The sequence below is a fragment of the Mastigoproctus giganteus genome, chromosome 10 (assembly GCF_048544385.1).
Source record: "Mastigoproctus giganteus isolate SK-2022 chromosome 10, ASM4854438v1, whole genome shotgun sequence".
Classification (NCBI taxonomy): Eukaryota; Metazoa; Arthropoda; class Arachnida; order Uropygi; family Thelyphonidae; genus Mastigoproctus; species Mastigoproctus giganteus.
This window is the reverse complement of record NC_143584.1, coordinates 43,047,124-43,059,006: the sequence shown is the minus strand read 5'-3', so window position 1 is coordinate 43,059,006 and position 11,883 is coordinate 43,047,124.

Below are 11,883 nucleotides of genomic sequence, written 5' to 3'. Positions count from 1 at the left end.
AGCAGTCAGAGAGAAAACTGGACACCCAATTACACAAAAAAAGTTGAAAAACCATAAGATGGAAGCTTATTTAGAAGACCTTTATGGCAAACATGATCAAAAGCAACTGCTTGAGTTTCACCAAACTTTTCCATTGAATTTTTCCACAGAGAGTGACATAAGCCAGTATATCAGCAGTGAATCAACACTGACGGAATCCATACTAGTGATCATTGATTGGATAGGTTTCTAGACAGCATAAGAGTTGGCAGTTAATAGATTTCTCCATTACTTTACAAAGAGTAGAAGTAAGTGCAATGGAATGATAATTGGACGGGAGGAAGTTGTCGCCCTTTTTAGGAACTGGCTGGATATGAACAAATTTCCAAGCAGAAGGAAAACCATCTTCACAATAAAAAAGTGAAAAAAAGATGACACAGAACAGGAATAAGTTCAGGAGCACAGGTTTTAAGAAATAGTGGAGAAATGCCATTAGGACATGGAGCTTTCTTAGCATCAAGACTGATTAAAATCTTCCTGACAGAAGACCACAGGAGGCATTGAATGGATTACTGGGAATTGTGGGAGGTGGTTTACCAAGATCATCGATAAAAATTATGAAAATTATTGTAATGCATTAAATGTAATACTGTATTTTTTACACTAATTGTGTGGAAGAGAAAGTAGAGAATTTTGATGTGTCGTATAGTGGCAGTGCAAACTTTAGCTAAAGCTTATTCAGAGTCTAGTGACATACAGGTACCTTCTCTGGTGGTTCAGATAACTCCTATACTCAGCTGGCTGATGTATGATGATGGTGAGGAAACACCTGACTGCTTGGCATTCTGCTTCATTATGAAAATGATTTAATTAATATCAAATGGTGAATATCATCAGACTGAAGCAGTTTATATCACCAAGTCCTGCATGGACAAGAAGTATGGTTTGATGGATGTTATCTGTGTTATTTATGAAGTCTGTTAAATTAAGGTCCATAAACTAAGGGTTTACTGTATTCTCTTTCTTTCCCACTCCCCCATTACCTAACCATCGCTTTATCTATAGAATAACTTGCTGCTACTGCTGTCTTTCTCCAGTTAATATAAGTGGAACAGTATCAGAAGCTTTATTGAAAGCTAATTATATGATTAAAGAATTATTCTTTGCATCTGTTTTCCTTTGTGACAACACCATAATAATTAAATCAGATTGGTCAAGCATACTATCCCATTAACAAATCCATGCTGTGATTACCTTAATGCTCCATTCCTATTCAGGTGATTTCATATTAATTCTTCAAAAATTGACTCCATTATTTTTTCTGGCTTTTAATTTTGAAAAAACCCTTTTAAATAGGAAAGACATTTGCATATCTTCAGTCTGTAGAGCACTTCCCCCTGAATCCAAGAATGCTCTCATTCTTGGGTTCGGGAACCAAGAATGAATCCAAGAATGAGAACGAAGAATGAATGGAATCCAAGAATGAATTTAGGATTACTATTAATAGTGACAAATGATGAAATAAAGCAAGCCTATACAGAACAGCCAAAAAAAAAAATTCAACATTAGTCCATGAAGAGCAATGTCCACTGATAACCACTCACCATCTTCTCACACTCAAACATCCCTTTACTGATAGCAGTAACTCTTCCTTATTGCTATAGGGCTCCAATTTGTACAGCAGTCTTTTATATGCAACAGTATCAAAATCTTTCCTGAAATGTTTTTGCATCACATTCCTTTGAAACTACATCATAGTATCCAATCAAATAAATTGGTTAGACGAGGTCTCCCCTTACCCATGCTATGACTGTAATATAACTGCATTCCTGTCTGGATGGTTCTGCATGACTTCTTTAACCGGTGACTCATTTATTTTATCTGGAAGAGAAGCTAAGCTAAGAGGTCTGTAATTACTCGTGTCACCTTTTGATCCCCCTTTGTGAAATAGGGAAACATTTGCACATCTCCAGTTCGTGGGACCACCCCTGAATCCAAAGATTTTGTCATAATTATGGCTAAGGGTTTGCTTACCTCCTTTGCTGCCTGTCTTAATACAATTGGATAGAGCCCATCTGCCGCAAATGCCTTTTTTGTGTTTAACTTTATCAATTTCTCTTCCTCTTTCCTCTCAGTTATCACAAAATTATTTAAATCCCCATCAGAGTTTGACATATAAAAAAAATTAAAAAATAAAAAAATAAAAACCTTCCCATTTCACCCATCCATTCATCCAAATGCTTTAGCAGTACTGCCTTGAACTTATTTAAGCTGTCGACATCCACTACGACAGATGGAAGTTTGTTCCAACTATCGACCACTTGCTGGTTAAAAGAAAATTTCCACACATCTATTCTTCAATTGTCTTTCCTCGATTTCAATTTATGTCTGCTCAGGTGAGTAACATGAGCAAGAGGAAGTATCCCATCAGCATTGAGCTTGCTCAAACCATTCAAGGATTTATACACCTCAATTGGATGACCTCGCAGGTGCCTATTCTCCAGACATTGCAATTTGCAGAACTTTCTTGGTAACAGCAACCCTTTGTTCCATTAACCAATCTTGTTATCCTTCTCTGTACTCATTCCAGCAGCTCTACATCCTTCCTAAAACAAGGCCTCCAGACCTGTATACAGTACCCAAGGACCACTGCCTTACACAAGGGGACAACACCTCCTTTTTACCTGCTAGCAAAATATTCCAGTATATCATTGACAAAGCACCATGAGCTACTTTTGCAGCCTGGCTGCACTGCTCAGAAAGCTTCACATCTGACTGCACAATTACCCCCAGGTCCTTTTCATTCTTCACACCCTGAGTATAGTACCACACAGTTGGTACATTACTCTGGGGTTGCTGCTACCCATACGCAGTACTTTACATTTGTCAATGTTAAACTCCAGTTGCCACCTCTCAGCTCATCTGCTCAACTTCTGCCGGTAAATCTTTGCAGCATTTCTTGGCATTCTTTGCTAGAGACTTCTTGAATCTGTTGTGGCTTGTCTAATCTCCTTTGTGACTTGATTGTACACTAGTTTATATCTACTATGGGCTTCCGTTACTTACTTACTTATTTACTCCACGGTGCTATGGTCCTAGTAGAACCTTGGCCTCCTCAATGATTTTCTTCAACTGTCTCTTTCCCTGGCCATTGTTCTCCATCATCTCACCCTAAGCTGTCATAGGTCATTCTCTATGTCATCCACCCATCTCCTTCTCGGTCTTCTGCTCATTCTTCTTCTTCCTTCTGGTTGCCCTTCCATTGCTTCCTTGGCCATCTGTTTCCCTCCATTCATATCACATGGCCTGCCCATCTAAGTTTTGAGTTCTTTACACTCCCACTATATCCGGTTCTCCATACAGTTCCTTCAGCTCTTGGTTTGTCCTTATTTTCCACTCTTCCCTGACTTTTACTGGGCCAAAGACTATCCTTAATATAAATAAATAAATTTTCTGTTTATACTCCGGCACGACAACCAAGTCAGTAGAGTTTACAATAAATCTTCAATACAAATATTTATTGTATTTAGTAGTCATGGGCTTGAACCCTGGTCCACTCAAGGAATGCGTGCTATGCACTCTCGCCCCTGACCACTGGGCTACGTCATATCTTTCTTTCCCATACACTTAAAGATTTATCAAGTGTTTATTAAGTGCCCATAAACATTTATTACTAAAATTCACAATAGATGTCACAATAGGTCTTACTACTGTTTTGTATAACACCAATTTCGTTCTTCTGGAGAGCAGCCTTGATCAGAAGTGTTTCTGCAAGGAAAAATAGCATCTATTATCAGCATTAAGACTTGCCTGAATTTCTGAGGTGTTACTACTATTGTGTTGAATCATAGCTCCCAGATATTTGAAGGATTCTGTTCTGTTGAAACTATGCTTCGCTATTTGCCAGATCTGTTGGGTACTGTGTCTCTCCTTCCTACTTTTAATCATGAACTCCATTTTATTTTCATTTACATTCAACCCAACCCTTTCTTCTTCTTTCTCAAGCTCTTCAAAAGCTGTCCTCAGAATATGCGGGTTTCTGGAAGTCATCACTACATCATCTGCATAAGCTAAGTGCTGGTAGAGTCTGTTATATATGATCCCATTGGAGGTGGCTGATACTTTCCTCATAACCCTCTCCAACATGAAGTTAAAAAGGACTGGCGACATGGGTTCCCCCTGTCTCAGCCCTCTCCTCATTTTGAAGGACTCAGAGAGATTCCCTTGCACCTTGCACTTGTTTCCTTCCAGCATGATCTTCGTCAACCTTACAAGCTTTTTTGGTATGCCCAGGCTTCCCATCATTTCCAACAGCTCCACTCTATCCACACTATCATATGCCATGCTGAAATTAATAAAGAGATGATGCAGATCTACATTATATTCATAGCACTTCTCCAAGATCTGTCTGAAGGTGAAAATATGGTCAACAGTCCTCCCTGCACAGAATCCACTTTAATATTCGCCAACTATTCCTTCTGCTAGTCTTGATATTTTTCTTAGTCAGGATGAAGGATAGAATTTTATATGTTGCACTAAGTAGGGCAACCTCTCTGTAGTTTCCACACATTAGTTTATCTCCCTTCTTGTGGATTGGGATGATTACTGCTGTCTTCTAGTCATTTGGCAATTCTTCTCTTTCCCATATGTCCAATATAAGCTGATGTAATTTTTGTATCAGTTTCTTGCTGCCTGCCTTTATGAGTTCTGCTGGGATGTTATCTTCTCCGGGTGCTTTGTTGTTTTTAGCCCTTTGGACTGCATCCCATACCTCTTTTATTGTTGGGCCCAAGATGCCTTCAGCATTATCTGTTTCTTCTTTTTCTTCTACAATTTATTCTGGTTGTGCCTGTTCTTTATTAAATAAGGAATTAAAATGCTCCTTCCAAACTGCTGTGATCTCCACTACTCCCCCCACTATTTCTCCTTTCTTATTCTTACACAGGTTAAGACGTGGCTGGAAACCTTTTTGCGTTTCCTACTTCTTTATAGAATTTCCTGATCTTAGGTGTAAACTGTCAGTGCTGTCTTCCAGTCATTTGGCAATTCTTCTCTTTCCCATATGTCCGATATAAGCTGATGTTCATGAATGTGGTGATTTAAAGGTAATTGCCATTTTATTAGGACTAAAAAAGGTTACACTAAGTATTGTTGTTTTCTCTGCAAGTGGGGTACTCATGTCAAGAATATGAACTATGAGAAGAGGAGTTGGCCTCTATGAAAATCATTAACACCTGGAATGAAGATCATAACATTTGAACTTGTGGTAGATCCAAATAAAGTTTTGCTTCCACCACTCCACATCAAACTAGGGCTCATGAAAAATTTTGTGAAGGCTTTGGAAATGAACAGTCCTGCCCTCACATACTTGCAAGAGAAATTCCCAAGATTTAGTACAGAGAAGATTAAGGCAGACATTTTCATTGGTCCACATATAAGGCAACTTTTCAAAGATGAACAGTTTGAACGTGTCCTTAGTGATAGTGCAAAATTATTGTGGAAAACCTTTCAGAATATTTCAAATGGTTTTCTAGGAAATGTTAAAGCCAGCAACTACAGGTAGCTTGTGAAAGATCTCATTACTTATGAAAAATGGGGTACAACATGTCATTGAAGATGCATTTTTTGCATTCATACCTGGATTTCTTCCTGCCAAACTGTGGTGTTGTTAATGAATGAACATAGTGAGCACTTTCATCAAGACATTGCTGCCATGTTAACTGATTATTGTTTGATGGCAAAAAGGGATGCTCCTGTAGTTGATTACAAATGAAAGGCGAAAAGGTCTCATGTTTGATACAGGTATGTTCATAACTATATCTTACTGCCATGTAAATAAAAAATACCTTGTATAAATATAAAAAACTGCTTTTTTTGATAACATAGTCAATCTGCCATTTTAAGCACTATTTCCATGTTTAGCACCCCAAAATCTATTAAGTAAATTTACTTTCATGCTCATAACAAGGTATGATCCAAAATTTGTTGTTCAGTGTAATATGAGGCTAAATATTGTATGGTGACAGAAGAAATAACAACGGCCTTTGAAGGGAGTAAGTGAAATGGGAAGTGAAGAAGTAAAAGTTAAATTTCACAAAGCCAAGTGCTATCTTGATACCCTTATTAAATTTTCTATTTCTAACAAGGAATTTAAAAAATATTTTTATGCCCAGAAAAATGAAGAACAGTGTTATGAAATTACAGTGGAATAGGGCTGATTAAATTTATAGTTATTAACACTTAACATATTAATTAAAAATTGTTGTTTTATTAATTGCATTATTCCATTTTTATTTGATTTGAGCTGATATTAACTTTGCTTTTAATATAAATAAATAACTTTTTTTGTTTTCTTGGGCTACTGCTTGAATATATTTACATATAATAATAATTCAGATTCTTCACTACTTACTGAGGTCTTACTGTAATTGTAAAAATTGAATGAGTTAACTTTTTTTTTTTTTTAGCCAGTGGCCTGTGGGAAATATGAGACCCCCCCCCCATACAGACCAGAAAGTTTAATGACTGAACTTTTTTGAATTTTAAGCAAGGTTATATGAGAAATAAATTATATTCCTCTATGGGCCATTGATTAAATTCAGAGATCTGAATGCCATGCTTAAATTAGATAAAAAGAAAAATCATGAATCGTTCTTCGGGAAATATTGCTAAAAAAAAAAAACTCACAGTTAAGCATACAGCTAATGGAATCATATATCAAAAGTGATTTGACTGCTGCATTCGGCTGGTATAGTGGATAAACAAGGGGTATTTAAAGTTACTTTTAATACACTCTTGCCCTTAAACACAACTGCTTTATGGTTCTGGATCCTTGGCTGTTATTACCTTTCCTGCCCCCATATAATCTGCTGTAAGTATATCCAATGTTTCGAATTATTATTATTATTTTTTTGAATACTTGGCTGTTGTTTCCTCCACATACACTGCTATAAGTATGATTAATGTTTTTAATCTATTTTTTTTTCCTTTTTTTTTTTTTTTTTTTTGTAATAATAGGGATGCCGCCTGGGTCCAGGTGAATATAATTTCATAAGTTGTACTGACAAGCTCATCTTAAAGAGTGTAAGCAAAAGGGGGCCATATTCCCTTTTCACTGGACCAAGAGATGACAGTACATTATATGGACGGCTTTCTGCTCCAGTAAGTTGCTTATTTTCCTACACTATTTATGATGATGTGAAATCCATAATATATACATAGCTACCAATTCTCACTCATTGGGGGTTTACAACAGAGAATCTGTTACTTTGACTTGATTTGGCCCTTTCTCCATCTCTGTCATAACATAATTCATTACATGATTTCTCCATCTTTCTGCAATAACATAGTTTTTATCCATATTTTTCTTTTCACAAAAAATAGTAGAACTATAGAATTTTAAAAAAAAATTAAAGAATAGTTTGCCATAATTTTTTTGTTAACTATAAAAAATAGTAACCTTTATTCTGCAGGTTTTTCATTTCTAATGCAATGCATGCAATATGGCCATGGATGATACTCTCTCTTAGTTTAGAAAGCAGTAACAATTGATAAACTAATATGATTAAATATTTATTTTTGAAGGATATAAATGTGTGGAATAGCAACTTTTCTAACATTCATTGCCAATAGAAACTAGGAATATAAACCAAAATACCATCCTCACCTGTCAGTAAATTAGTAAAGGCTGTTTTTCTTGTCAATCACAATTATATACAGAGACAATACATTATGGTGTCCAAAAAGGTTAGTGAATTACAAACTGATTTGTATTAACACCATAATCTGTGATAAAATTTGCTGTAAGTGTTTTCTACATACAGTTAAAAAGTGGCACTGGTGCATTTCTTCCAGTGTTGTGTCATTGAGGTGATTTGTATGCTTATATGATCCAATGAAGTGTGACAACTTTAAATATTTAATACACTCATAGCAGAAGCCATATGATTTTATGAATAAATTTGGTAAATTATGGACTTAGTTTTGCACCCAGCTAACTTTGGATTCCCAAGGCTAACTTGTGTTTTTGTGTGGCAGTTGAAACTCTGCTAGCTTGAAATGGAATTCATAGAAAGAAAGCTGCCCAGCTGAGTTATCAGAATTTTAAAGTTAAATATTATTTAATTATATAATTAATATATTTAAATTAAAATTAAATTATTTGACTTAAATTAAGATAAGTTAAGAAGAGACCTTGTCTGATCTATCCAATTGGATGGCTCTTTCAATGGAACCAGATGCAAAAAATAATAATTTTGGCATCATATAATTACATTTCAGAAAGCTTTTGATACTGTTACATATGAAAGACTGCTGTACAAATGGACCATTTTGGCATTAAGGGAAAGTTATTACTATGGATAAAGGGATGGTTGAGTGGGAAAAGACACAGTTGTTATTAATGTGCACAGTTCTTCTAGGGCTAATGTTATTAGTGGAGTCCCTCAGGGTTCAGTGCTGGGCCAATTACTGCTTAAAGTATTTATTAATGCATATCAAGCTTAATGTCTAAATTTGCAGATGGTAGGGCAGTTAATGACAGCAATCAGGGTATATTAATGAAACAAGATCAAGACAAATCAAGCAGATAGCTTGAGAAGTGGCAATTGAAGTTTAACATTAAAAAATGCAAGGTACTGCACACAGGTAGTTAGCAGTAATTCCTGATTAATGTACCAAATGTGTGATGTGGACATGTGTATATGTAAAGGGCGGCTCCTAGAACGTTTGTTCAACTCCACCTCGTATCTCTGTGAAGAACAGTATCATTACAAATGGGCCAGATATGTGTGTGATGTCGATTTGTGTGTATTATGTGTGTGTGTGTGTGTTCTGTTGTTCTGTTCTGGCCGCTTGACTACCCAGAAGCATCAGTCACCTGGACAGATGATTCTGGGTACTTGTCCACACCACGGGAAGATGGGCCAGTCTATGTAAAGCATGTACTGTCTCAAGAGAGAGATTCTGACCCATCTGATGTTGCCAGAAGGTAGGCCAGGATCCTCAGGATCCTATTCCAGAGGGGAAAAAAAAACATCACCCATGGTGCTGGATATGGAACCAAAATGAAAAAAAAAAGAAGCAGAAGAAAATAAAATAAAACATGTATGAAAAAAAAATATATATATAATAATAATAATAATAAAAATAATAATAATAAATAAATAAAAATAAGTAAAATGGAAGAAGGTAGTGGTGCTCCTAAAAAAAGAAAGAAAGAAATTATAATAATAAATAAATACATAAAAGAAAGAAAGTGATGCTACTAAAAAAAAAAAAAAAAAGAGAAAGAAAGCACTTAATTTTGTCTGCCTGCCGAGGAAAAATTTCACTTCTTGAGGATTTGAGGTTATATATTATTAAAGGATATCTAACCAGCTATGCATCAGCAGGACCACTGTGCTACATTCTGTTGAGATCTGTTGACACTGAACACCTTAGAAGAAATATGCCTTGAGCGAAAGCCTGAAGAATCTGATATGACTCTGAGCTTTGAAGCAGACACGACTCCTGTCCTGGTTGAAAATTAGTAAGTGCTTGAAGAGGAAGTCTGAGATCTTCATACAGGGAGCAATGAAACAAGATGTGATCCACATGAACAGAGGTCTGTTTGTGATAAATTGAACCTAAAAAGACTCTGGTTCATCGATCCATGTCCTGTCAACAGGTAGGACATGTCCATGCAGAACCACAATCGAACACGCTTATCAAGGAGAAATGAAACTTGTGGTATAAATTTTCTCGTTGTTGCACCAACGGGAGCTGTATCCCATCGAGACTGCCAGATGTTAACTAACTCGTTCCACAGTCTCCTTCTTTCTCTTTTAGTATCACCTTGAAGGTTGATGGTTATTCCAAGAAATTCGGTCTCAATCTGGTTTTTCAGTTTGTATAAAAATCTTCTATAAGTAACTCGCAAGTCTAAAGGTAATGTTCCGGCTAGTACTTGCAGAGCTTGCGTCGAGACTGTCCTGCATGCCTTAACTAAACACCGCAAGATGGTTCTCTGTAATGAGGCGAGTTTTGCTTTGAAGTGTTTGAGCTGTGCCCTGTGAAACCATGCACCGGCAGCATACATGATCAGAGGGAGGAAAACTGCATTGTAATAGATCCTTAAAGTTTTTCTGGAAAGCCCCCATTCAACACAGGACACCCTAACAATTGCACCAGTAAATCTACATATTTTATATGATAAGTTTGTCAAGTGAGGAATAAAATTGAGACTGGAATCAATTACCACTCCTAGAACCTTGTACTCTTTAACTATGGGGAGACGAATGTTGTTGATCTTGACCAACGGAGGACGAGAGATATCCAACTTTGATCCAAGAATCATCATCTTTGTTTTTGACAAGCTGATTTTAAGCTTATTGGCCACAGTCCAATCGTAGAGATCCTGGAGAACAAAATTTGCGGTAGTTTCAAGATTGGCCCTAGAGTTACCATTTACCAAGATGGTGAGATCGTCTGCATATGCTATTATTTTGACTTAACAAAAGATCGGGAGAGCCGCTGCTGCAGCACATGTTCCATATAAAAGGACCCAATATAGAGCCTTGTGGGCACCCTCTAGATACTGATCTTGATACTTGGCTATGTTTAGCCTTGACTATTATGGTTCTATTGGCAAAGTAATTACGGATTAAAAGGTAAAGGTGGTTGGAGCACCTAGCTGATTGCAGACGCTCCAGGATGCTCTCCCACCAAAGGGAGTCAAAGGCACCTTCGAAGTCGATGAAAATGGCCAGGGTATATTTATGTACCAAGTTTTGAACTGAAGAGACAAAGTCCATAAGAGCAGGAATGTCTGGGACAGAACCCATATTGACTCCTTGAAAGCAGATCTTGTTCTACCAGTAGGGTATTCAATCTAATGGCCATTAGTCGCTCTAGCAATTTACCCAAAGTAGCCAGCAGAGCGATCGGCCTGTACGATCTAGCCTGTACGATCAACTTAACTAGAGCAACCTTCCAAATTTCCGGAAAAGTTTCTTCCTGAAGGCATCTGTTGAATAAGTTTAGAAGAACATAAGGTTTTAATTTCAAGACTCTGATAATAAAAATGTTTTCTACAAGATCTAGTCCTGGGCACTTCTGAACATTAACTTTATGCGAGACAACCTGCAGTTCATCCAACGTAAAAGATTCGGTGGTTGTTGAGGACACATAAGATTCATTGTCTGATTGGATTTTAGAATGAACAGTTAAATCTGAGGTAGGATCATCCAATGGAAAAAGAGCATCCAAGATTGCATTTGCAGAATCATGCCAGTTCAGTGTTTCCATGGAGTCTGCCACAATTGAGCCAAATATGTTAGATCCAGAGGTTTTTCCTCTTACAATCTTGTATAGAAGACCCTAAGGGTTAGCATTTCCAGAGTTGTGAACGAAATTCATCCATGTTTCATGCTTTCGAGAGGCAATGGCCTTCACGTAGCTTTTCCTCAATGAAGACTACTGCTGGTAAAAATGATTAACGTCGGCTTGGGGGCCAGTCTCTATGCCTTTGGTAATACCTACGGGCTCGATGAACTTTCCTTCTTGACTGGGATAACTCCTGCGTCCACCATGAACACATCTTCCAATTAACCATCTTTTTCCTAGAAGACTTATGTGACGCTTTTATTATAGCATTTTGAATATAGTTCACTTGATGAGAAATAGATGAGGTTTCAAAAGAAGCAAATTTGTGTTCGTCAAGGTCCAGAAGAGTGGAAGAGTCAAAAGCATTCCATTCAATATTTTTGATGGAAAATCTTATTAATTCTGGTTGTGAGAAAGTGTGTGAAGATGGAATTCCATTCTGACCTCCATTATAGAAACCACTACCTGAGCCGAGGCTCATCCGTGGCTAGTTCTAAAATGGGAAATAAAGTCTATACTGAAATCCTTTTTATTATATTA